The sequence below is a fragment of the Varroa jacobsoni genome, unplaced genomic scaffold (assembly GCF_002532875.2).
Source record: "Varroa jacobsoni isolate VJ856 unplaced genomic scaffold, vjacob_1.0 scaffold_655, whole genome shotgun sequence".
In the NCBI taxonomy this organism is placed as follows: domain Eukaryota; kingdom Metazoa; phylum Arthropoda; class Arachnida; order Mesostigmata; family Varroidae; genus Varroa; species Varroa jacobsoni.
Genome location: NW_019213557.1, coordinates 17,952 through 45,765, shown reverse-complemented (window position 1 = coordinate 45,765; position 27,814 = coordinate 17,952). Strand labels below are relative to the sequence as shown.

The 27,814-nt window shown below is 39.9% G+C and overlaps 1 long non-coding RNA gene across 1 annotated transcript; it reads right to left on the bottom strand.

The window, feature by feature from the left end:
* Positions 1–279: 279 nt before the first annotated feature.
* Positions 280–17,353, bottom strand: LOC111262344 (uncharacterized). The gene is made up of 3 exons (XR_002681568.2): positions 17,180–17,353; positions 1,275–1,577; positions 280–943 (listed from the first exon to the last, which is right to left on the bottom strand). It is a non-coding gene; the product is annotated as an uncharacterized LOC111262344 (long non-coding RNA).
* Positions 17,354–27,814: the final 10,461 nt, after the last annotated feature.

Here is a 27,814-nt window from a genome sequence, read left to right as displayed (position 1 = left end):
TTACCAAATGAAGCCATGATGAATACCAGCCAAGATGAAAATTACCAAATGAATACCAGATGTTTGGTGGGAGGCCACACTTTAAGTGTGACCGTCTATATACCGTACATTTCCTTCATGGAGACCTCGTGGATGTCTTCTTTTATAGATTACTTCGTGTAGTGGTTATAATCACATATAGGAAGCTAAACAAAGAGAAGCGTCAATTATCTAACAATACTGTATATGGCAATGCTTTTAAAATATTAATTTTTTCAACAATTGGTTAACTTCTTCAGGACATTCGATAGTTATCAATTTATTTCGATATTCTACATTTCGTTTTTTACGTGCGATATTGCCATCGGGCGATCGATCAAACGGCTGGCTCTCCGCCCAGATGCCTACCGAGACCACAGTGTGTCCCTAAGGTTGGCATGCATGTATGTTGCCCACTAAGCTATAGCTTCGACACTTTACCAGAAACAAAAGAACGTCCTGGATTCAAAAATGTTACGTCCTTCTCATCTTCATTACTCTGCTTAAATTCTGATTTTGATATTATATGGTTTTTATTGCATTACTATGGTACAAATAGAAGTGGCAGTTTCATGCGGGTTTACGTGTGACCTCTGTTAGTTCCACGCAATTGCGTGTCTTCAGAAAATAGAAACGCTGCATTACTATTGCACTATACACATTCATATATTTCTGACACGATACTAATGATCTTGCCAGGATGAAGGGACTAAATTGTATATAATATGAAGATATGCAAGATGTATGTCTAAATAAGATGAAGTCATATCGAAGAAAAAGTCGTTTCGGTAAACTCTCGTGCATGTAGTTGCGGGGTTGTTCCGTATAGAAGCTAGCTTGAATCTAGTTACACGTCGACACAACGGCATCACGATCTGTCCTCTTTACGGCCGATTACGTCTTTATAACTCAGGTTGTTCACTAGCTGGAAAGCCACACGGACGGAGGTCATTAGTCAGTTTTCGTTAGCCATTCAAAACACCCAATTAGATAGAGCAGCTTTTACGCCCATATGGTTAGACACATAGGGCCTTAAGTTCAGAAATGGAATAGCTGCGTATTAGCGTTACAGTAATATTTAATGAGAACATCTTGACAGACGAGCTTGTTGCCCCTTTTTTGTTTTTGAGGAAGTTAGGGGCTAATACATTATGCGTTCGGCTCTAGTTTTAAGAAATTCGCTTGTTAGAGTAGCACTTTCACTCATTAAACCGTGAGCCACGTATCCTTAGACCCTGATTCGGAACAAAGCTTACAAAGACAGCACGTAGGGTTGTAACTTCATTAGTCACGTTGTGGTTCATCCTCCTGTCGAGCCTTCCGCTACACCAGCGCCACAAAGTTTTGCATAGGACCTCATCCCTGGCCCTTTCAACGTCTATGTATCAGCATTCCGCGTGTACTTGCCCGTCCGCCAGAAAGGTTCCATCCCTTTGAATTGTTGTTTCGTTTGTCAGTTGCTTCGATGGAATTGTCTGGCCGCAGAGGCCACCGTACATCATAGTAAATGACCCGTAGGTGAATGAAGTAGATTTCTTGTAGTTACCTCAGAGTGGCAGCTAACAATAATCGGCTATATAAATATTACATCCAACTGATTGAAAGTAAGGAAACAAAATCGAAATCGATTTGGCTTATTTAGGATAATTACCTAGTAGTTATTACTTTATTTTCGATGGGGGAAAGAAAGTAGTCTGGCCTAAAGCTCTCCTTTCCCACACTGGTCTTTCCAGCAGCATCGCCGAGTGTCTTTGCTGTACGAATCTAACTCCTGAGATGCACGCTACTTCGACACCTTTAAATAACTCGACAAACGTGCATAGGTACGTCGAGCATTTTGCAATATTTATTCATATTTAGTTCTAGGGTTAGCCTTTGTCACGGCCGTGGCTGCCCAGGTTTGTTATGTCACAACTCCAGGTTGGGAAATTATGATTAGCGTTTCTTAGAGAGTAGCAGTCATCTGTTGCCGTCGTTCTGATGTCTACATTAAAAGGTTACTGGTGAATCCTACCCACTACGCAACAGATTTGGAAAAAAGGTCAAAATGGCGCTGGGACAAATGGACGGTTTATGAAACCAGCGAGATTTTAAACGAGACACCATCAAGTTGAAATGAGGGTAAGCGTCTGACTGTCGACGTATCTATATACACGCAACTAGACTGTACATCGAAAAATCATATATTTGTCCGTTGTCTGCGAGCGTTACTGCTACCGCCACGATTAGCCTGTCATCCAAGATAGTTTGCGCATTTTTACGGATCCTTTCAAAGAGCCTACGTAGCATCTCTTCTGTAGTCGTCCAGTAGAGTGCTTGCTCTGATCTAAAGCTTTTTGGAAATTTCCTAGGTTGCTAATAGGATCGTGGGTAAAAAAGCCCTGGTGATAAGACAAACGACCCGTATCGACTGTGACACTTCGTATATGTCACCTTCGAATGAGTCAGTATGTAGACGTTTTATGTACGAAATGGTAAGACGGCGCTGTGAAAATTGAATATTTCTATTACTATTGATACATTTAAAAATACTCTACTGTCTATAACATGCAGTGAAGTCGTAATAGGTAAAGGTGCTCCATTATGGCTATGTCACTATCGCGTTACCTATCATTCTTGCATTAAAGAATTGATATCAACAACAACAGCAACAGCAGCAGCAGAAGACCAATAGTAGAGAATCCCAATTTCTTACTGAATTCGCTTCATGGCTGAGAGGTGAAATCAACAGTTATAAGGTTTGTGCTTGTAGATCTAAGGGCTGCGTATTTATGCATCAGTTTAAGTTTCGTAAGAATTTCAGACGTTTTAACGGCCGTATTCTTTCAACCTATGTATATAATATCTTCGTCAATCGGGCCGCAACATTTAAATTGGTATATTCTTCGTGATGCACAGTCTTTCTATCATTTCTACAGCAATATCCCATTGACTATAAGATCTCTATTGCTTACTGGTGTTCGATATACTCACCAGATGATTTCGCAATTCAATTGTTGCTGTTATTTGTCGATGAGCATCAAGCTCCTAAGTCACACACGCTCGTGTGTTATTTGAAGTCGATGAGAAACATAAGTTCCCGTTAGGCTACCGGCTATAGGCTATCGCCGACGTTCGAACGCTGACGAAAAAAGGCAAGTTTGTAAAACAAGTGCAGATAAATCATGATCATGCATAATAGGCTGAAAGGCGCTAGTTTTTCGAGTAAAGCTTCCAGGCAGGAGTTGTTCATGAGAGTATAATAGAAAGCAACTTTAGAATTCAAAAGGGTGGCATAAAAAGGAAATAGACATCATTGAAAACACCGTTTGTTATGATTGAAAACACATATTTGACGGCACGTAATGTAAGAAGGCCCTAAACGTTGCCAACGGGTAGACAACTGATCATCGTTAAGTGAATCGAAGAACTTGATGAATATTTCTTGTTCATTGGATAATAGGCTCAAAAATTTCACCTACCTTGACCTTGCTACTCTGTTCGTGGTGTAAGAAATTTGCATTGTCTTAGTGTCCGTAACAGCAGAATCATACCTTTGCTGATTATCGTATAAGTTACCCATGCTATACAAGGGACTTAATTCTTATATTGCATACTAATCATCATCGGAAGGTAGTCTAGGAAAGCGTTATCGATGCCCTGATAGTCTGAGCTGATCACTGGTAGATTAGATAACAAGGCCGACTGTAGATAGGCTTGTGTAGTAATTGTAGGCAAAAACTCTTGCGGCAAAAAACTGTGTTTAAACATAAAACGCGTGACTTCCATATGGCAGCATGTGTTTGGGATGCTGACGCAAGGAAGAACAAGTAGACATATATGTATATATTATATAAGTTTATTTCACAGTTGCTCAGTTATAATGCTTTAGCAAACAGGTATGACCTTTAAACCTGCGCAACTCTCATCGTATCCTATTCATCCGGAACTGATATTCGATGAAACATCCCTAGCAGACGACCCTGAAAGCCCCAATACTTGGGCGTGTAAACTGTACTTGCAGCTAAATTGTTTGATGAGACGTATAAGCCGTGCGCCTATGAAAGAAATCCTGCACTTCAAAAAGATGCACATCTTACTTGAAAAAAAAAGTACATTTTTGTTCCCACGCGCATCATAGGTAGGCTCGCGCCAGAAACTTCACGGAACTATTTGCACGATAAGCATTGCTTTAAGCGAAGGAACGAGTGTGTTAATTTACGTAAAGGACGTCGCTTTATTTAACTGTATTTTATAAGGTCGAAAATCTACAGCATGGATGATTCGCTGAAGTGGACTTTAAAATGAGCGTTTGTCTTAAGCTAAGCTGACTCATCATTATCGCGCTGTATCGAAAAACATACGATTGAAGATGAAGGATTGTTGAACATGGAGTTCAGCTCATGGATGACTATGCACCTAGAAGAAATCATGTAAGCGGTTACGATGAAAAGACTACGTGCGTTGATATTTGGAGGCCTTGGTGACACGATCAAGAAGAGTTTATGTCAAATACCTTGATGATACCTTATTATCCTGACCAGTCGAAGAGCAGTTATCATGCTTCATTTATTTCCAAAGTACAATTTTCATATGAAATTGGACACTGTTTCGGTAGTGCCAGGGGCAACTAGCACCGATGGTACAATCGGATAGTTGACGAGCTGATCTCGATCAACGCTCGCGCTTGACGGACCGCGCGGTCCCGCCGTAACTGTGGCAGCGTTTAGCGACTCCAGTAGAGTCAATTTAACTAACAGATATGGTACCTGCTCGCGGTTTCAGCTCAGATGCTGGCGTTGAAGAAGTATTGCTTAAAGTTTATACGTTGCTGATTTCATTAATAATGAGTACAGCGGCACGCAATTGCAATTATTATAAGTGTAGCGGGGCACAGTACCCTAATAGTTGAGAGTGTTCGTTTGGCAAGGAGTAAATACAAGGCTTAATCCTTAGCCGTATATCCCCTATCGAGGTTCTGTAAGTGTTGCCGCCAATCTAATGCGAAAAATATTCCTTTTACGCATATGGGGATTAGATATATTTTCGGTATTTCTGCCTACGACAAACGAGCTTGCATCATAACGGAAAATTGTGAAACAAACTAGGTAGCAAATTAGTAAAGACGCATACTTTGTGCTTACCGTGTGCTGATTACCGTATGCCAAATGGATCCAGTTAAATCAATGAATTGTGTCAACTTTTTTATGTTATTGTGTCACGTGGGTAAGATAGAATTACGTTCACTGTACGTTTTTACAGCATACAGAAGCAGACGTCATCAAGGAGAAACGCAATGCACTAATAGCATGCTGGTTGTTTCCATTGCTATGCCATTATTATCAGTTCTCTGTTACCCAAGGGAGTGTTTCAGGTTTGTAACGTTATGTTACATGTGTATGACCTGCTCGCGTCATTTAATACCTAACGTTTCATGTAACATCGTTTTTGTCGTGACCTGAGTAAAATTTGGTCAGTCTATATATGTATATATATATATATATACATAATGCAGCATCTGTGCCATGAACAGAAACATATGGTACATGTAAAAAAGAAAAAGGAAAAAAACGAGCAGATCTTGGCAGAATCGTTATGTCTAACAAAATTGTCCTTTTAAACTAGTGGCGGCAAGACAGTCGATCTTGAAAACACAATAAACTATCTATAAAAAAAAAAGTCAACGATTTACACGTCATCAAAAATACGAGCCTTATGCGTTACGGAAGGTCAGGGTCCAGCAAAGAAGTAAAAGTGCTACATCAGCATGTGATTCTGACCAAACATTACGCTCTTCAGTCACACAACGATAGACAATGTCTGCCGTTCATTTAGTACGATGCATGCGACGCACCATAGCAGACCAATACAATTAACTGCTTTCTGCACGTCTAAAACGGGCCAGTGAACACGATTATAGTAGAAGACGAACATACTCATTATCTACTACATGTAGAAGCCAGCAGAAAGTTGCAGACAAACCTACCTAAAAGCATTAGGAGCGCGCAGGCGTGCTACGAAAGCTATTGCTTCAGAACAGTTCACGGGAAAGAAAATCTATCAATGTGTTAATGGGTTGAGTATCGACTACAAACCTTCAGATTTTTATAGAAAAATATCGTATTACGCTATGTTTATATATTTTACCCTGAAGATAGGCCTTAGCGAATTTTGGCCGACTCTGGTTGGTCATAAAGGTCATTCGAACACATTCAAACCACGAAAGTGTACACAGAATCCTTCTGTTATCCTTACACAGATGGTACTATTAAAACTGGATTACCTATGACATAGGAAATTCACTAATGAATTACTACGCCAATTTTCTTTTGTGACAGCGGTAAAGCGGGTTTAGACGCTGCGAGTAGCAAACGGAGTAGAAAAATTATGATTACATTATAACAACAACAAATATATAAAAATATGTTTTTGCAAAAACAATTACGATTTTCTATTTGAAATGTATTTGATTAACTATATTTTGTCTTGCGTCGCCTGCATAGTTAAGTGTGAACCGAAATGTTGTGCCTAAAGGATAGCACTATTTCGGGGATGCTTAAACATTGCCACGCATATATTCGGTAGAATTTACTTATTCACTTATAGACTTGCCATCTTATTATTATTATTTATGTTGTACGCTTTGGAGCAATTATCTAAAAATTCACTTTTTTATACGTGTTATTACACAGTATTACAATAACGACAACATTGCAGAACGCAAAGTTGTCGTTACTCTCTGTTCTGGCCTTAAGTCAGAAGTGTGTGAGCTTATGGGTCTGGTTGTAGTTGTACCAGTCCTATTTTCTATTCCTCGCCGCTTTTATGTGCCTCTTACAATCTGGGCTTAGAAAAGTCAGTACACGATTTGTTGGAGATTGAGCATATTTGCCGGTGGTTAGGCAAGATGCATGTAAGCCGGGTTCTGTAGATATCAATCCAAAAAATATAGCTAAATTGAATCTACTCTCTAATTAAACATCTACCTTTTCGATGAGTTTCCATACATTTATACCTACCTATTCGTTATATACTTATATGAACCGCTTGAAAACCTATGATCTGACATTCCTGTTTAGCAATATCTAAATTATGTTATAGCCCATATTTATAGCTTAGCATCTATAGCAAAGGGCTCGTATTTTAACCCGAACAGATCTTTGTCTTCTCCTTTAAGGTAATTTCCAATTCTTTCCATTGATTGTTAGTTTGGTATCTTTCCATATACATACATCAGTAAGTGATTTTGCTACTTTTACTTGATTACGGGCGAACAATTACCGGAAAGTTCCCCAACAAATGTTGAGTGCGAAAACCCCTACGACTATCAGAGCCATGCGCAGACAACTAATACCATTGGCAAAAACTAATACTACAAAACTATGTTACATTATTAACAAACATACATTTATATATAGAAAAAAGTCTAAGCGGTGCTTTCTGCAGGGAAAAAGAATGATCGATTCTAAATTTTCCCACCATAAGTGGTAACACAGCTTACTAAAATGGCTATAATGGTTCATCCGAATCATACTGACTAATAGTCTTAGGGCACTAGAGGTACAGACACACAGTGTTCCGTAATGAAAGCCACCCAACCGAAGTAATATTTGGTGGCAAATCTGATCTATTTTCATTTCGCCGCGACATATTATACCGCATTCGTTTCAGTTTTCTAGCATTTATCCGATCTGGTCGGATGACACAATACAGGAGTTCGGTTATCTAGGTTATGGAAATCTGATTTGATTTCCATGACCTAGATTTGAAGTGACTCGGTAATCCGACATGCCGACAGATAGGTTTTATGAACAAGATGTTTCGGTTCAATTAAAACCCGTTCCCATTTTATCCCTAACGCAATTTTCAATGACGGGCAGCTACTGCGTTTCGTCTCACGTTACTCAAACTGTTTTATTCGCTAAAAAGACATGTTGTAGGCACTAACTAATTGATCTGTGAAGTGGTCTGACAGACTGAACGACTGCCTGCGTTAGATACACTTCAAGGTTGGAGATTGTGGGTTTCTGAAAGCATCTTGAAACTAGGTACGCCAATATGCCCAAATAGTACATCGTTAGTATCCTACTAAAGGCTGGTATCGTTCTGGTTTCCCTTCTCTAGCAGCCTTGGGTACGTTGCTTTAGGGGGAAAGCAGTGTGATTTACCAAGCTAGAAAAAACGAGCATGCTCAAAGTAATAACAGGACTCGCATCGGTGCTATGTGTAGACATGATGTTTATCTTTTCAATTTGCTCCGTAAAGCCAGACATGCGCTGTGCGCGAGGCGGCCTGTGGATTTAAGGCACATCTGTGACCGCGTTCGTATTTACCGAATGCTTCACTAATGTGCTTGTCGTGGCTAGCGACGCCTACACATGGATGAAACGAGCACGTTCTTACGTGAGCACAGTCGTATTTGCTGAGCAAATATGCACGCCACCCAACAACTGGTGTTCTTACGGCGACGAGTTGTATTAATGCATTTTTCGGAAGTGAATCAATTAAATCGACAAGCCTCAATGTGTAACAGACGGATATGGTAGCTAACAGTGAAGTACAATAAAACATCGTTATAGAACAAAGGTTACGTGTTATAAGTATTTCATCGAAGAAGATCAGGGTCGCTCCCTGATCCCATTGATCCCATTGATGGCATGTGGCTTTTTCCTGCCACAAAGAATTTCATGCGCGACAAATAACTCGATGAAGCTTGTCCTAATCTATATGTCCTGCTCTGTATACAGTAAATTAGAAGCGGATGGAAACCTGTTTCCAGTCGTAAACTTAAGCTTTCCCAATTCCGTATCTTCTTTAATGTCTCCTATAGTATGAATCGTAAGGGGATGTATATGTATAAGTGATCATGGTCAATTGCAGAAACGGGGCAAATGCAAGAGCTGTAAAAAGGAGTGCATTTTTAGCGAAAGTCACCATGTCTCTCATTGGCTGTTTAATCAGGTTTCCATTGTTTGGTGTAGTCCGTGCAATGAATGAATGACATGAAATAATCACATGGTCATGTTTGTTCTTAATTCAGTAGAAAGAAAGACCAACTTCTTGTATAGTGAGGACAGTGCTGTCTAAAGAAATGGACAATTGGTTTCCTTACAAACAGTACGATAGAACTAATAATGCCTTTGGTTGATCATCGTCGAAAGAAATTGAATTCACTTCAATGCCTCTGAAACTTCTGCGAAATTCTTGGTTCGAAATTGGTCAGCGGTACACCGTTTTGTCTCGGCATTGCGGCCTAACCGAAGTGGATGGACGCTTGACCATTCTGATCTAGCCAAAAAATGAGAGAGTGGATGGATGGATGGTTTAGGTATTTATAATGGATAGGCTTGATCGCATCGGCGATCCAATTCAGTCGGTCCAATTTCAGCTAGACCTTAGCGGCTCTTCATACCGATTGAAAATGTTGACCTCTTTAACAGTGGACGGACAATACCCAGAGGATCTAGCTTCCGTTTCTTCAAACGGTGGTATTCTTGCGTCAAAATCGCCGCTACTAGCCCCGTCGGTTTTCGTCGCCGATAGTCTTCCATTGCTCGGCGTTATCGTTTGGCATAAAATCGGTTCACCGAAAAACGTTTCCAACCTGCGTGCCTACAGAACGGCCGACAGTTTCGACGGAACAGAACCTAAAACAGAATTATTAGGTGCGTTTTTAGTACCGTTGCTTAACTGACTAGCGGTTGTCCATAGTCTCATAAATGGTTTGACGCAGTTCTTGAAGAAAACGACGTGTGGAACTGTTTTGCCCCTCTAGAATGCATATATATGCGCAAATGTGGTTCGTCTATGTATGGTGCGTTCACATCTATACGTAGCAAATCGTGAAGTACACACGTGTGCGATAATCTGTTAATTAAAGAGGTTACTGGCTTTCAGGCATCCATCGAGTATCCTCCTGGACAGACATAGCGGAATCGTTTTTTGCAAATAACCTCCAACATGAAAGCATTCCACACCAAAAAGCCGCTCATACAAAAAGTAAAATGCTGATCTTTTTTCGGCAACATCTATTTATGTGCGAAACTCTTTGAAACTAATGTACCGTAAATAACGTGGTAGCATTTTGTTGCACTAATATATCTGTCTATGCACGGATTCGGACCTAGATTACTACGAGTCTCTCAATTCTACCAAACAAACGCGTTGGTGATCGCGGCATCACAGGACCGTTTGGGAAAATGTAGTAGATGCTATCCGTGTGTTTGTATTAATATTAGTGGTAGTATTCTAATAAAAACTCGAGAAGAGTAAACACGTCCTGAAATCATGATGAACGAATGAAATACTAATTGCAGTTGTAATGGGAATCGTGTAATAGTTCTCATGTAGTTTTTAAAGCACTTATTGCTTCTGCTCTTGCTTGATCAGTGGATTTCTACAACTCTCAATGTTCATGAACTTATTTTTCTGTTTGGCAAAATCCAAGGGTCATACTGCACTGTGTTTTCCAGATAAAGTTACTATATTATTCAACCACTTAGGTTATTGAAGATGTTATGACGAATTAGTTAAGCGAAGATTGAGTCAGTGTCGTCGAGGTTCGAGCAACGGGAACCACAATTCTAATCGAAGCATGTTTAGCATCGAATCATATTGCTCAGCAGGCGAAGTCGAGTACATCTTCGGCTGGGATATTACTATTACCTCATAGCTAAAATACGAGATGACCACAGACGCCTGATAATAAAAGCTTCAATGAAAAGGCTTACGTTGTATAGTATGCACACATCGTGTCGTCGCTCATATAAGCGATCATGAGAACGCAGGCGTTTGGTCAGAAAAAATTCAGGTAACAGCAATATACAGCTGAGGTGTTTCCTGTTAATAAGCGTCAACCAGCTTCCAAGCAATGGCAGCGGTTTGTTATTATTTTTAACGTTTTTTTTTCATTATGCTACTTTATGTTGAAGTTTTACGTCCGGTATCGCCGTTGCTCATTTCAACAGTCGTTTGGCTCTCAGCACGAAACGAGGTGTATCTATTTCTGGATTTGAACCTAGACCATAACGTGTCCCTAAGGTTAGTAGACGTTACCCACTGAACTGTTACGCTAACTTAATTTATTTACCTAAAAACCGATAATTGCACAGTTTACTGATCCATAGATTTAATTTATTATTTAGATCCAATTTATTAATTAGATCCATAGTCTTAATTTTCCAATAAAGCATTTCCTTCAGCATTATGAACAGGCTGATATATAACGACTGCCGTTTCTAGCCTAACACATTTAACTAGCGAAATTACGCATATATATATATATATATGAGACGATACTATCCCGGGAGTTCCATACTTGTTGGCTTACGCAAGGCAAATTCACATGAAGGTGTGCTAAGCGGCCTACTGGAAACACCTGTATAGGACGTGCCGTTTAAATGGTGCATCGAAATGGAGCGTCGCTAACAAATTTCAGTGAACAGCTGCAATACAAATTGTATTTGTCACGAGCTTTCGCTCAATATGCTTTGACAATGGTTTGGCAGTGAAGTTCGTAGTCACATATATTTATTATAGACACCCTAAAAAATAACACTTCAGCCTTGTACATACAAACCATAAAAATCAATAATTTTTTTTTTATCACTTATTCAAGGATTATGGAAATACTATAAAAAAAAGAGTGGGATTGTTTTTTTTCGGTCCAAGCGGGATGGTACCCATGCCCTTTAGAATTGACACCCAGCAATCTCAACACTCCCTCTGCGGAGGACATCCAGGCCCTCTCCACCTTTACCTCTCAAAATAACTTAGCAGTGGCTCATTCCAACTTCTCCAATATGGGTAATTTTCCTCTATTAGAGTTCCTCTTCGTTTCAACCTAATACATACTCCGACTCAGCTCGTAACCCCAACACTTATTATATATCTTCTGGTTGCCGCCCCCTCATGCCGTCCATAAATTCAGCCATAATTGTGACAGCCACTGCCAGCTGTTAAGCCAGTCACAACGATACCATCAGCTTTTTATACAGTCCTTAAAAACTATATGTTTTTTAATGCCTCAGCATTTTATCGATCTTCCTGTGTTCGCCTGTTCGTTTTCGGCCATTGTTAATGTAACTATCGTAAAAGGAGAAGGTTCTAAGGACGATCACAGCTATTGTCGGATTAAAGTCATTACCTCTTTTTTGCGAAGCTATTTTAGCAGTGTATATTTGTTTAGCTTAAACCGAGTTTGCAATCCAACTTTTACCTTTCTCTCTCCACTAGTCTCGCTTTCTAAAGGGTTTCTCCACTGAGGCCGCCTCCTCGTTGATGATAAGATGTGTATCATTAGTGGCAATGCGATGATTTCAGTTTTCTGTGAAGTCGCCAGGCCTTTATCTATTAAGATCTAGCTGTTATCATCCAACTACTACTGCCCCACCTGGAATTGTCTGACGATGTTTGCGCGAGATTTTCAAGTTGTGTAACTATAAAGATTCACCCAAGTCCGATCTGCAATAGTGCACTTTTCTAAAAGCATCGGCCAGAATATTGTCATTCGTTCCATTTCGTTTGTCTTCCACAGTAAAATACTCTTCAATTTAAGCAAAAATAAAAATTTCTGCATTTTATCCAGACCAGGCTATAATAATAATAATAATAATAATAATAATAAACACCTTGTCAACGACGATCAAGCTCAGGCTGCCTCTTATCTTTTTAGTATGCTCGATGTTTACTTGTCCCTAAAGCCCTTCCTTAATGAAACATCCAAAACAATATCAGTTCCTTTCGTTCTACCCGTCTTATCTTTGCTTCGCTTACTAATGGTAATCACCTCACAGTTCAGTGACACTGCTACTTGGTCTTCTTTACACGGCGGTTTCTTTCCGCAACGCCATATTTATCGCCTTCGCATCAAACGCTCCCGTACCCTCTTCACTCACCTCAAGTGACTTAAGCTTCCAAAAAGACTAATCCTATTTTACAGATCCGTGCTTGCCCCTCTTATTTTCTCATTGCATGATGGTTTCGAAGATGGACGATAACTGGAAAATAAAGCAGCTCAATATTCTACTAAGCGATACTTTACATGTTAACACCAGAATTTAGCGTGCCTCCTCTATGCTTTCCTACTACTCACTTCACACATTTTTCCGACATGTCTCAGTTTAATGAATTTCGCCTTTGCCTTTGAGCCTGCTAATGAGTCTAGCTGAGACCTATCTTGAATCAGCTCCTCACGTTGTGGTCGTTCAGTTTACCCTCTACGTTCTCATGCATCGCTTACTTTACTCATCCGTAATTCCCGTTACCGATTGCTCCACCAGAGCTCCAATTACCAACTTCTTATGACTTAAAAGTATTAAGAAGGTAAAGAAATCTGCCTGAGTTCCTTAAAAAGTCTCGTCATTACATTTAATCGTGACCTCTGTTATTAACTCTTGGATAGTCCTTTCTTTGCTTTGCCCCTTAATCGTAACTGCTCCCCCACCATAACAGCTCAGTGAAGTCTGCCCTTAGCAGTTTTACTATTGTCACCCAACTAAATGCGTCAGCTTTTACGTCCGGTACCATTCTCAGGCATTCTACCGAACGGCTGGCCCTTAGTGGGAAACGAACTATGTATACGCTAGGATTTAAAGCCCGACCAACCCGTATCTCTCAAATTTACTAAGCAAAGACACTACCTGCTTTGCCATCGCGGCGATTACTGTTGTTACTATCATTAGTTTTACTGTTGCTAGGTGTTTTGTATAGATTCTCGCGCTAGCCCCTTGCAACTCTATCGAAAACCACTCGATAAGTACCTCAGTGTAGGTATAGATCCAACGATTTGACTGGCCAACATCATAAATAAAAAAGTATAGGCTAAATCGAAAGGATAAGTAGTACATAATATAAGACTATATCACTAAACTATATGCAAATCCGATGGACGATTTTTTGCCATTTTTGTGGTAACATCATAATCCTATCACCGTAGAACTTTGATGGTCTACCATCTAAGCAGGAAACTCGTCAATATTTTGTCGACAACGAAAAAGTTTGAAAAGCGCCACATTTGTTGTAATCTTTTGCCAAACAAAAGTATAGAATCGACCAGTGGTCTTTCAATGCCGTGAGCTAAATTTATCTCGCACATCGTGAATTTTCTTTCGTCTTTTTCGTTGCTTATTTAATAGCTTAGTGGAAGTCATATAGGAACTTCTTGCTTAGGATCCAAGCAGTAACAAGCAAAATACAACCAGTAAAAATTAGCGCAAGTATAATCCTGCCTCGGGATGTCGATTATTCCCGCCCTGAATATTATGTTTATATTTCCATCGTTTACAGTAATAAAAATGCATACATGTAAAATACATACACCCAAAATATTTTCACGCGCTGAAGGACGCTAAACCACTGTTCGCGTGTTCTCAGGGACGGATAGAATGTACATGAACTTTATTGTAAGCATCTAATGTATAGAAAAAAATACGATGGAGTTGAACGTAGACGCTGAAAACTGTTACTAGATGCTTAATCATCAATGATGATTATAGAGGCTTAACGAAAAATTGGAAAATTCTCTATGGGGAAAATGTAGCTTACTTTCCACCTATTTCTACTTGTTCCACATAGAATTGCTTTTTTCTGAATAGAGTTACGAAGATCTCCAATATTATACCCAATTGTCGCAGTGAACAAGATTGAAGTTTTTGGGGAAAATGTTTGAAGGTGGTCGCAAAAACCATGCAGAGTCATTTATCGCCGAGCTAAACTAATTTCGAAGTAAATATATGATTTAGAAGCTTCTAAAGATAGGTCATTCAGGGTACAGGCTGTACTACTTAGATTTGATAGACCTTAGGCTGGTTCTCTTGATTGCGCAAGCAGCAACAGAACATATTCGGTTGGCTTGTTGTTATAGGTTTTTCGAGGAAAAACTAACTAATATTTATTTTGACCTCTGTAATAGTTTCAATATGATGAAGCCATGAGCCATGGCCATGGCGCCATCTTGTTCCACTGATGTTGCAGCGGTAAATTTGAATAGATATGGACATCCGAACTAGTATTCTCGAAACGCATTTAGTATGTTTGTATGACAAAATATGCTGAAATTTTGTAACATCATTACACTGTGATATTATTTACATCTATTCGTTGTAATTAGCTACACAACACAGTGTTGTGACCCGCGGTGTCATGACGATTGAGTTTGCAAATCTGTTCTGCGTCATTGTAGGAAAAGAACTTTCTAGAAGATATTTTGTTTATTACCTTTACAATTTAATATGCTTTATTACAAATTCGAGTCATTTCGAATGTGTCATTGATACATTATTGTTAATAATAAACAGACCGTTTCGTTGTTGCCTAAGGCAGTCCACGACAAGCCGCTCCACAGCAGCTCATGGACATCATGTATATCTACTGTTATGGACGTATACGGCGGTTAGTTTTACTATAGGGAGAAACGCATGGGGGATTTCGGAAGCGGAAGCAAGTTGACCAAGGACCAAAAACATACTAGCGTCACGTGTGTAGATCGCAACCTCAACTATAGCTGTTGATGCTTACCAGAGCCAGCACGAACTTGGTTTCAAACTTTACGGCGATCAGGTTAATTATAATAGGAACGGTTGCGCGCAATGAACAGTTAACAACTACTTGTAATAAGGGTACTGTCGTGCGGAACTACGACATCTTATTTGTTGCCGGACAGCCAATCAGACACACGTAACAGTGAGGAAAAAACCACACCGGAATAGCAATCGTATATAATTTCTGGTAGGTTCCAATATAAAACGGATATCTTAATGGTCTGAAAATCCGTGTAGATAACCGGGAGAACGTTCATTTTTTCGCTACGATTGATCACCTAAATTGTGAGAGAAATATCATCTCTGTAGAAACAGAGACACGCCAACGAGCTGTAGGAGTCTGTGCTAGTTTTTCGACATCGTTTTTATCAGTTGTTTTTGTTCCTAATACCTCTGCAGCCGTCCTATAGAAATCTATATGTCATTTGCAAATAAAAAAGAGCCAAAAGAGTCAAATTAATAATTTTATTGTTATTTTCTAATCGTATTAAGCACTCAAGAGTGAATTTGAAAGCTCTATGTGAAATAAGGTATTCTGCAATAATGCTCTTCTAGCAACTAATGAACAGGCATACGCTATTGACAACAATTAGTTAACAGAGCACAATAAAGTGTTCATTCAGGGATAAACATGTATTGGCTTCGTATAAAGACAAGGCTTCATAGCATCATCTATCATCTTGTAGCACCGTTAATTTATAATGATTTCAGCTTTGGACTGCCTCATTGAGACCCCGAAGCCTACGTAAGGATTACGTCCTTCTAAGTTCTCATAGTTTCCTCAAGTTTGCGAATATTTGCGGAGCTTTACTGTTTTAGTAGTTAAAACATAAGGTGATGGATCGCAGCCCGCTTCGACTTAGAAGGTTGATGGGAAAAAGCCCAAGCTGTACCTAAAGCCAGCATGCTGTTACCGAAATCGGATAGACTGGTTGAAATTGAAAAAATCTCGCCCAAGCGTAGATGGCTAATGATCTGGTGCAGCAGTTCGATCTTCTGTTAACTATGCCAATGCACGGAGTGCGTGCGCCGTCGACCTTTGAGGCTCGTCGTACTTCCCTGTTTGTTCCCTTCTCCCCATCGGAGCAAATAGCAAGGTTAATGATTTTCCGAAAGATTGATTGAAAAGATTTCTTTGATGAAGCTAAGGCTAAGAACTCTCTTAGGACACATTTTGACGGTCAGCTTACATCGTTCCAACATCGACTTCAGGGATTGAGAAAACGTCCCGAAAACTGATGCTGATTGAATATATCAGATCGGCGACAAGGAATAATGCTATCGGTCTCGAATGTTATTTGTGGGCCGAACGACGTAAGAAAAAAGTTAACTATATAGATGGGTACCGGAAAAGTAAGTTAGCATAGCATGAATGACATAGTAAAGACGTACGTAGGTATAAAAATGTTAAAAAGTTGTGAAGTGCTTTTTTGTTATGTGCTATTTTGCTTTGTTTGTATACATATATTTACCCTTTTTAGAACGAGCTTCCGTCATACACTGATTGCGCACGTTTCATTTTCGTTTGTTCAACCTGTTCATACATTTAATCAAATAAAATTATCCCGAATATTATAAAATAACCGCGTTTTACTCCTATTACTACATTAACTCAATAGCAACTTCTTTCATATCAAGCTTACCTTATATTTGGCTGGTCCAGAGAGATGGTTCCAGGTAGCAGGAGAATAATAGTTCCATACTCAGTGAAGTAGCACTTATCCGTGTGTGCCAAATTTACTTGATCCAAGCTCTGGTAGGAAAACGATGGAAAACTAGAGTCAACACTGTTCAAATAGTGCACTCCAATTAGCAAGTGGTCCTAACGGTGCTCCGTGAGATTACCGCATCCTTTTGAGGAAAACCCTCTCCCTTGTCACCTCTGAAGGTGACCGGGCTAAATGGTGTAATACTCAAATCAAACCATTTCAGTGTTGACCAGCGCGTCGGCCAAGGTCACCCTTAGTAATCAGCGAAATCTTTTTCAAATATATATATATATGCCTTTTGGACTATACTATCCATCACAGTTCAATGTGCTTCCACTTGTGTGTGTGTGTGTGTGTGTGTGTGTGTGTTGCCACTTCCGGCTTGCCATGCCGTTCGTCATAATAGCATCTTGTGGGTTTTTTTTCCATCGGATTCCACATCCAGCACTGTATGCGTCATCTGTCTGCATCGCGGCGTACCGCTAGCACCAGTGTATCCGTACGTGTTCGACGAGGAAGGCACGTTGAAACATATAAAGGACAACGCTGTGGCGCTGAGGGTAACGCTCAATTTCTATATTTATAGCATCCACAGAACCGCTACCATGCTGTCGCTGGCTTTGTACGCTCAAGCCACATATAGCGGGAACACTAATTTGATTTGGGCTGAATTACTGGTACTTTCGTTATGTCCCGTCTTGCTTGTCTATACAATAGGAAAACTACGCAGTATAGCGTGGCACCTCAAGCTCTCGTCGTCTGGAACGCTCGGTCGGCTCCAAACATAGTCTCTGTTCTGCCTACACATGAACTAGCCGTGATACAGGGTGATGATTTGTCTACAGGTTTATCCATCACTCGTGCCGTTAATTCATTACGATCTACATTAGAAAGCTGAGCGACATTACACGGTGCTGCACCGTCAAGAGGCGGCGTGCAGAAAAACTTCAGCAGCAGGAGCTGCCGCTGTTTGTGGGTACAGGCAAATGTAGTTTTATTGTCATGATAGTCGTTGTTGTTATAATAGAAATCCATAGTAAAAAGGAATTTTTATGCTTATCTGCCGTGCAAACCTCGTCCATTCACTTATTTCTGGGTTCGTATCGATTCGACGCTATCGTCAAGGCAGTGGCTTAAATTAATTGCTATCTTTAATAAAGCGGTATTATGTTTTCTTTGGCTTGAATAACAGTCGCCGCCTTTAGCGAATTACATACCACAACGTTCGCTGAAGTTAACATACGTCCTACAGACGTGTTCTGTATTGTATGACACTGAGGCTAATTAATTTTTTTTAAGTTTGATCTCGGTGGGTAACACTTACTGATTGGGACAAGTCGCTCACAAAACCCAAGAATATAAAACAATAACAGTACTGACATATTATATTTCGAATTTTTTGCTGTGTTATCAAATCAAGTAGTCGGCAAATGCATGAATGATTAAACTGCCTCCTATTTTATACAGGGTGTCACGATTCCCCAGAGTTATTATCGATATTAGCGTTTTACGTTTCAGAATGAACTTAATTAACCTAATTAATAACTAATTCCATATTTTCTGTCGAGTAAGCTAAGTTGTTTTACAAAAAAAATCTACATATCCGCGGGTCTTATATTATATAATAACAACTTATAATAATTATCTGATTTTCTTTATCTTTTACCTTCGTGTTATATGACTACGACCCTATAACTCGCTATCCACGCTACGGCTGGCACACAGAACCTAAAATGTTTCCAGTTCTAGGTCCCGTACTGTGGTAAACCCCGCTTCCGAACGGCTTTCAGCACGGGACGACATATGCCCCAGCTCAGTTCTAAAACCAGATCACCTGTCGTTCTTTGGGGTTAGTCGACGAATCCGTTACCATTGCAATTTCACGAGTTCCAATATTCGTCGACCAAAAGATATCCACCAGAAGATTACGTATGACTTGTTGCAGACGACCTGTAGCCCCTATTCGGTGCCTCAATTTGTCCTAGAGTTCTTGTTTGTCACAATCGAATGTTATCTTTGTGTTAGATATCTCTAAATATGAACTATGAGCTCCACTGAGGGTTAACTTACATAACTGAGTCAATGGATTTACAAACGAAAGCACTTAATCTGAACGTACATAATTTAGCGGCTCTCTAACTTCGTTTTCTGAAGCATACATGTATAATTTTTCAAAATACTATAAAACATGAACTAGGACTAAGACAAAATATAAAATGATCACCTAAAAATCCACAGGTTGTGCAGCGACGATGCGTTAATGGATGTGCTTCCGCGATCGAAATTTTGAGAATAGCTTGACATTTAACGATTCACGGTAACGACTTGCGCATCTATCCCTGACGCTAGATCTTTTAATGATGGCCTGCAAAGAGCAGAGCTTGAACGGAAGTCCACCAAATCTTAGCTCAATATTTTAGCCTGATGGGGAACGCTTAGGCCTGCGCAAACTGGAGAAAGGGAAAAAAAGCAAAGACTAATTGAAGCAGCCCTCGCAAACGCAACCTGCAGTCAAAGGACTCATGGCAGACACATTAAAATCGAGATCTTATATTTCTCTTTTCTTTCAAAGATAAGGGTGTTTCCTTGTCGAACACTGTAGAAACGCCAAATCGAGCCCTAGAGAGTTTGAACGCTACAATGAAAACTACACATCTTTCCATTTCCGAACTCCTGTAGGAGACACAAGGATCGAGAGATGATTTTGTTCCGCCATGGTGGATCAAATACTAAAGCCAAGAATATCCAAGGTCACAGTTATTGTAAATGGGGACTTTTTACGGAATTAAGAAAAACTGTTTACCTGCGCTTACGTATGCGTGAAGGTAGGTGAAGGAACCGAACGCGTAGAATGTCTGTCAGCAGCAACAAATCATCAATGTTGAAGTCACAAAAGAACGGTAGAGCTTGTCGTCCACAGCGCAGATAAGAACTATTTCCCACCTGGGTGGAAGCACTTAGTTGTCTGTATCTACTGTACGTTCTCGGCCAGTACCGGATTGGGCTACACAACGACCCCTGCGTCGTTTCTACAACCTCCAGGGCTTACTCTCTGAGATGATTTCTACCTTAAGGACAAAGTAATGAGGAGTTGGTGGCTGGTTGCTGACAAACGGCTAGGAGCAGAACGACGGCTCACGTAATAGCATCATGCAGGCACACAGACCGGCGAGAAAATCGTTTACCGGGGTTTGCCCGCTTCGTCGGAAGCTAGCTCTAACCCTGAGTGATAGATATGAAGATAGAACATGTAATTACGTAAGAAAACTTTTTTTTTATTTCCCGCTACAGAGCAGAGCATTTTTCCCCTAATAATACCTCTTGAGATGTAGGTTCCCGAAGACAGCTGTATATATGTACACAACTGTGGCATGGTCAGTGATATATGGTTAGCGTGCGAGAGTACATACGGCAGTAACTTTCATGGCAGTCAGTACCTGATTAATTGGCGATTACGTTAGGAAAAATGCTTGCCGGAAATAAATGATTTAGCATCTATTTCCAGCGCAAATTTTTCATAGCAGAATTGCTTCCATACCTCTTCCTATGCAAGCTATTGAAAAGGGCAGGTAACTTTAGAGAATATTATTGAAAGAAAACCCCACGTAATTTCTGCCGCGTCTACATGAATTGTTTGCATCGACATATCACTAAAGTACGTTATGTAAAAGCGTTCTTACGTAACTGAAGATTTACTATATTAAATTAAAGCAGATTTCTACTTCAGACAGAGCAGACAGGGCTACTGAAACACGCATTCAACATGTTTGTCGTTGTTTCAGTATTCATGGAAAGGAGTTACGGTGGTGCCAAAATTAGCATGCTAAATACCTGATTTAGGGTCAATAGCTGAGGTAACCTTGTTGTCAAGAACTAGTTCATTCTCAATATACCTGTACTAATGCGCATGCGTGAGAAGCATGTCAGCTTATTTAAACATGTCCGAGAGAACGACATCGTATATCACATGAGAAGACGTATACAATATTTCATCAGAAATTATATATAGATACCATTGGCAACAATGCCATCATTTCTAGAGAGGACCTTGAGCCTTGAGTGTAGCACTACGGGTATCTATTGCGCATTATATTATATGCATTGTGATAGCGTTTGCTATGTCCATGAGCATCGTCACTACACAAACGAACACGACAAATACCAAAGTAGGTCGATAATTAATTTTCCATACGTTGTCTTTCCACTTTAGGCCATTCCCAGACATTTTTCCCCTATTAGATATTGAATAGGTACACACTGTCAAACATTTCGTGCCTGCTAGCGCACGACTTTATGAGAAAAGGGCTAACATCTAACATCGTTTTGCCCACACAGTCATATAAACTTGGGTTTTATTAAGATTTGTATTACGTTTACGTGCATAAATTATTGATAAAGGTATTTGTTCTTGAAGTGGTTGCCTTACGCGAATCATCCGCGTATGAGAAGAGAAGATGCATGTGAATATAAAGTCTGGATAAATATTAAACCTAGGTATAACGCAGTTATATTTAATTACGTCCCTAATAATTACCTTGCCATAGACACTATGATCGTGTTCTGAGGGGCTGGTATAAGATTTGTCTTCTCAAATGGATTAATATCGTTTACAATGTTCAATCTGGACATAGCTCAGGTTGTTTTATATAGAAAATGTGTTACGTACGGGTCAACAAACAAGCTTTGGTTAGTGTTAGAAAATTTCCGCATGCGTTTGTCGATTCTACACATTAAATTTTCGAAGGAAAAGGCTTATTTTACTATATTGATAGAAGAGAATGCTAATATGTTTTTCATAGGAAAGCGCTGGTGAAAAAAATGGTACCCTAGTTAATATGGTACATGAGCTCAGTCGAAAGACGTACCTCATCTCTGCAAATTCATACATAGAACTCATTGATGTTGACCAGATTTTGTGACAGGTAACGGAAAAGTACCGAGCAGGATCTAGCTTCCAAGGTGAAAGAGAAAGAGGTATTATTTTACTTCTACCTGTTAGATCTTACCTACGACCCTAAGCAGCAAAAGGCCAGCTACATGCTGGCTGGGCCTATATATTATATATATTATGGGATTATATATTTGTTTCGATTCGTGTATATGTACGTATCGCCCACACTTTCCTTGTTTGTTCTTGTGTTTGTTTCACTCGATACATCTTATAGGGTTTTGTATAAATTTGATATTTGTGACAATTTCTTGATTCCGAGCTAACTGAAACATTGGTACTTGAGTAATTTTGATTGAACAATATGTATTTGACTAATTGCAGTACTTAGATGGACTATATTACATTAAACTATAACCTCAAGGTCGCGGTAATTCTAGGCTGCAGAACATATATGTCGATCAATATTGTGTATCCTAGTTTTGTGCCATGCCAGCTACAATCATAGGGGTAGCTCTCGTGTTATATATTTGGCATCTGGACGTCGTACCAACACCGACGGTTCAGGACCTACAACCTTCACAAGCGTCATATAAATCTTGAGGGAAAAAACAGTTAGAACTACGTCTAGGCGTTTGCATCTCTCGCTATAGAAAGCCGTAGCTTAATCTATTTGAAATCAAGATGTGCTTACGACTTTCGATTTGACTGAGTAACCTTTGTACCAATAACGCAAAGTTTACGTGTTTTAATGCTGAAAAATTCAGATGCTAGATAACTTTTCACAAGTAAACATAATTTCCTTCGCATCATCCAAGCACATGTGGAAGTAAAGCAATCACACGCCTTCGGGTTCATTATCAATATCATCATTAGCATTACTAATATCTTTTATTGCCTGCGATCCTTTCATATCGCGGAGCAAAGTATTGCTTTAAGTTAATCCTATAAACCGTCCAGAGCGGGTCCCGATCAGCCTGAAATAAGAAAGTCGCAGCCGTCTAGGCATGATATGTAATAGTGGTAGTCTTAAATCGGCTTGAACTGACCACGCGTTTAGGCAAGGAACGCCTCAGCTACCAGTCTTTCCGGGTTCTCCAGATGGCTAACAGAGCGAGCATGCACGGAACTGCGTGGGTCTGCACGTGGGCGTGCGCGAGCACGTGAAACCGCGCAACCCCTTCTTTCTCCAGGAAATGGTCGCAGTCGCAACTGTAAGGAGCTATTGTAACAGCAGTTTCATGTTATTGGTTCCGAGGGGTAAACACGAGCATTTTGCGGATCCTTGAACTGGGATATGGCGCAAACGCAAGATTCCGATGATTGGCGTACGAGTCACGAGGTTTAAGTACGACAGGTTAACAGCACGGCCTATATCAAGAACCGAATAGAAGGTAGAGGAGCATTGTGAGTGTTCAGAGAAAAACTGATTAGATGAACAGTTAAATAAGAGAAACGACCCTAGCCACTGGCCATGGCCTCCGCAAAATTTTATTTGCTATCACAATTAGTCAGCTGCTTTCCTTCACGAAGGCTGTACACTGAGTTGGATACAATCGATGTGAACTATTTTTTAAAAGAAAAACACAATAGGAGGGGCGCAAACAACCGTCGTAAATGGAAGACCAAAAAAAAATTGAAAAAAAACGCCTACAACTAGGCTACATTTCATCGATAGAATTTATTTAGTTGAACACGCAGTGTCGAAGTAGACAGTTCACCTCTGTTTCTGAAAGCTCGATTCTAAGAGAGTTCCTTAGCATATCGAGGTTTCGGTATTCCGCGAATAATGTTTAACAACAACTAGACGTTACATACAACTTCATTAGGGGGCACCATAAAAGCATATATTGGATCGAACCAAATTAGATTTACAGACTCGTTTTTTATTTTGCCCATTTCCGCTTGATTCACAGCGACTTGATCCAAAAGGAAAGCCTTGACGGTCGTGTTATAAACTGCTATTATATGTACGTCTTATACCTTGTTTGGTATTACCAGAGGGTTACCGTTAAATGATTGTCGTTACAATGCCACCACGTAAAGCCACGCCTTTGATCTTATTGGCAATAACAATAACGCTCGCCTCATTTCGATGTGCTGTTATTGCTGTTGTTGTCGTTGAACGTTACGGTTTTTTCGTAATACTCGCAGCCATCTCTATGCAAGCACACTACCTAGGGTAACTTTTGGTGTGAAGCCAGCGAACGTGTTAGCAGAAAGACGGGTTACGCCTAATCGAAGATTTACGTTAATCCTGTCATCAATACGGACCGTCTAGGGCTGAAAAGTGTTTCACTCTGGGCAGGGCTCATGTCACGAGAACCTGCCGGAGAAAGCAACTGAATGAGATTTTTATACCGGTCGGAATTGCTTGCTGTCATTTGGGTAATTTGTGCTGAAAAGTAACGTTTTTCTATAATAGCTTTTTTCCCGCCCTTAACTCAGGCTCGAGCTAGTATTTTTCCAAAACATCCTTTCGCGAAGGTTTTATGAGAAAGATTGATTCCTCGAAATAGAGCAGAGATGGAGAGTTTAGGGGAATCACACCTAAAAATCTGGAAGATGTGAACTAATCAACACTGCGGACGCACAGCCCAACGACTATTTCCGTATATTTTTGCCGTATCTACTATTTGGTAACGCATTACAAAACAAAGGGCACATGCGCGTCAAAAAAATACACACATATTTCGTTATAACTAGAACATGCTCACATTTAATAGCTACACAAACAGAGTATTCGAGGTAATTCTGCGTCATTTTTATTTACAATGCATTCAAAGCTGTATTCCTTTTCGTCATGGGCTATTCCGTATAATTAATAATTAGCTATCTCAAAGCAACTTCGTACTTTGTTGCGCAAGTAGGCGAAGCTGAGCAGTAACGAGTGAGACCTAAATAGAAGGTAGTATATATTCTCAGCGAATAGCCGCATCCAGCGTCGTCACATGGCGAGACCGCCTGTGAACGTGCCCAGTAAATCGCTGACGTAGCTACGTTCGAAATACATCTGTCTCATTATGTGCTCCCCGTGACTCAGAAACGCTCTCTGTGTTTTGGTATACCGATTATAGGACAAGATTAAAATTAAAAGAACCTTACGTCGTCGCCTCTATTAAAAATGTAACGCATGTTAATGGCCAATATATAGTAGGAAATTGTTTAGCAAACCTGAAGCGTCGGTTCTGTAGAGCTGCGATCGACTCCAAGCTGAAAGTTCCGTTGCCGAATGTTATTTTTAAAATACGTTACGTGGACTCTGAATGGACCGCTAAACGAATTTAGACATGTCTGAACGTGTCACTTCGTCATATTTATATGAAGTGCATTCTAAAATATTAACATAGATACGAAAAACGCGGCCCATCTTCTCTAGAGCTAACATAAACATCTCCGTTCACTGGCCCAGCGCAGGCAAACTTGGAAGTTACCACTGTGGAAATAAAAGGATATAGCTCACAGAAAGTTGTCTTAGGCAAGACCCCCTTCAAAACAGCCAATATCGATATTTATTGTGACAATCAAATTTATTTCGGCAGTTCTTCGCCATATATCAATCAATATACATATATTGATTCCTGCTCCGAAGCTGACATACGCAGGATAAGGTTGATACAGCATCATCGTCTGTCACAGAATAATATTGATAAAGCTTTGCAGAAGACGCGTATTTTTCTAGAGAGATTCGGTTGAAGCACACTTCCAAATAAAGTAAATTGATGGTCACCTTATGCCTGTTAATTGTCACAGGGCAAGCAACTACAGAAGGAAATCATCTTCACTAGAACTCAAGCAGATTGGAAGGTTTAAACCTAAGCAGGTCGACACAATTGCCGAGCTTGCGCCTTCGATAAAAACAATAAATTAGTGACTTTTTATAAACGACGAAGTCACGTTCGTTGAGTACATGCAATGTGAGATCCCTTGAATGGGGACAAATACAGTCCTCGATAAAGCAAAGTATCACCAATACAAGCCACCGTCTCCAAAACACACAACAGATCATCTGTAAAAATGGGCATTACTGTTCCATAAGCATGAAATGTCATCAGACACATCAAAACTACTTAGAGTCATCCATAACGTCAAATAAATGAGTTGTCTGAACCTGAAGGGAAATACCAAGGCGACCCTTTGCCTAGCCAAAACAATGTTAATCAAATAACACCAGCGACATCGTTCTGGCAGCTATTTTTTTTTAAAGTCGATTGTCGAGTTTCAGAAGGGCTTAACCTTAAATAGCAAGTTTTTGTACGTGCTGAGAGCATGTATTAGCGTGCCTTTATGCACGACTGCGACACTATCCACGCGTCGTCAAATGACTGGCTGAAGCTCTAAAAGTCCCCGAAAAGGTACATAGCCGACAAAAGTGAACCTACCGGATCTGTTATCTATCGATACGAGCATTTGCTAATGAATAGACGTATTGTTATTCTAATGACACTTCAAAGCAAATTGCTAAAACCGTTTGGAAGCATGCCATGACGGTGCTATGACAGCTGCTACAAATACTCGCCATGTTTAGATCACGACGTAAAGCAAAGAGCTAGCAACTTAATTAAGCGAAATGTACGCACGCCAAAAAAAAAGTCCAATCAGGATGTCTTTACAATTTTTAGTATCTACTACCAGACCCTTGAAAAGAATACTCTGCATCTCGCAGGCCCCATTCACAGAAGCGTAATTTGCTAAACAATTTATCTGAAACTGTAAACGCTCGAGCCACACAATTCGATGGAAATATGTTCACCCAAAGTGCTTGACAGGTAACCCATTTTACCGACGTGAATGAATTTAACGCTATACAAATACGGGGACGTTACGTTTAGTGAGATACGACGATTAAAACACACTGTGGTCCTTATTTAGCTGTGAAACCTCACTAGATAACCAAGTCTGTATCTTGGAGAAATGCAGTATATAATTCGCAAAAGTGGTAATCCTGTTGATAAAATATAAAATTGCTAGACGAATTTTGTCACGTTTTTTCCGTTGTGCCTGAAAGGAGCGACTTCAGCCGCGATTAAGGCTTATACGCGTTATCAACTAGTTCGTTTGTCAAAAACTATAGACATAATTAGGATGAGAAAATGTCGTATCAAATGTTGTTATTGTAAATCGACATTTGTTAGAGCTATATTATTTTTTTGAAGGTGACTTAGCGTTCCTTTGTATGACTCTTATTATGCGTTCCTTTGAACATGCTTTCTTTAAGCTTTTAACAAAGGAAAAAATCGAATTCTCTGCAAATGATTATTATATACATATGTATTGTGGTGACAAAAGCATAAGAATACTTTGTTTGGTTCTGCACAAATCAGGGCAGATCAAACCTAGGAGCAATTCGTAAGTTTTAACGAAATGCTGGAGGGCATATCAAGCCACAAATGTATCTGTTTCGTAGCACAGGGCGGTGTCTCATAATCTATCTGTATCTACTTTTTCCCACACGTCGAGGCTAATACTAATTGCGTGTCCAGACGACTTTGGACCTCGATGACTGTATACGTATAAACACCGTCGGAACAGATGACCGATATCCCAAACTGTCTCAAGTGTATGTAAGCGTTTTTTTTTTATAGTTTATCGTTTGGATCCTCCATTCGAGCAATGTTTTCTTTCTACCCTACATTGGACACGCAATATTATTCATTTCTATAGAAATAATGTTTTTATAT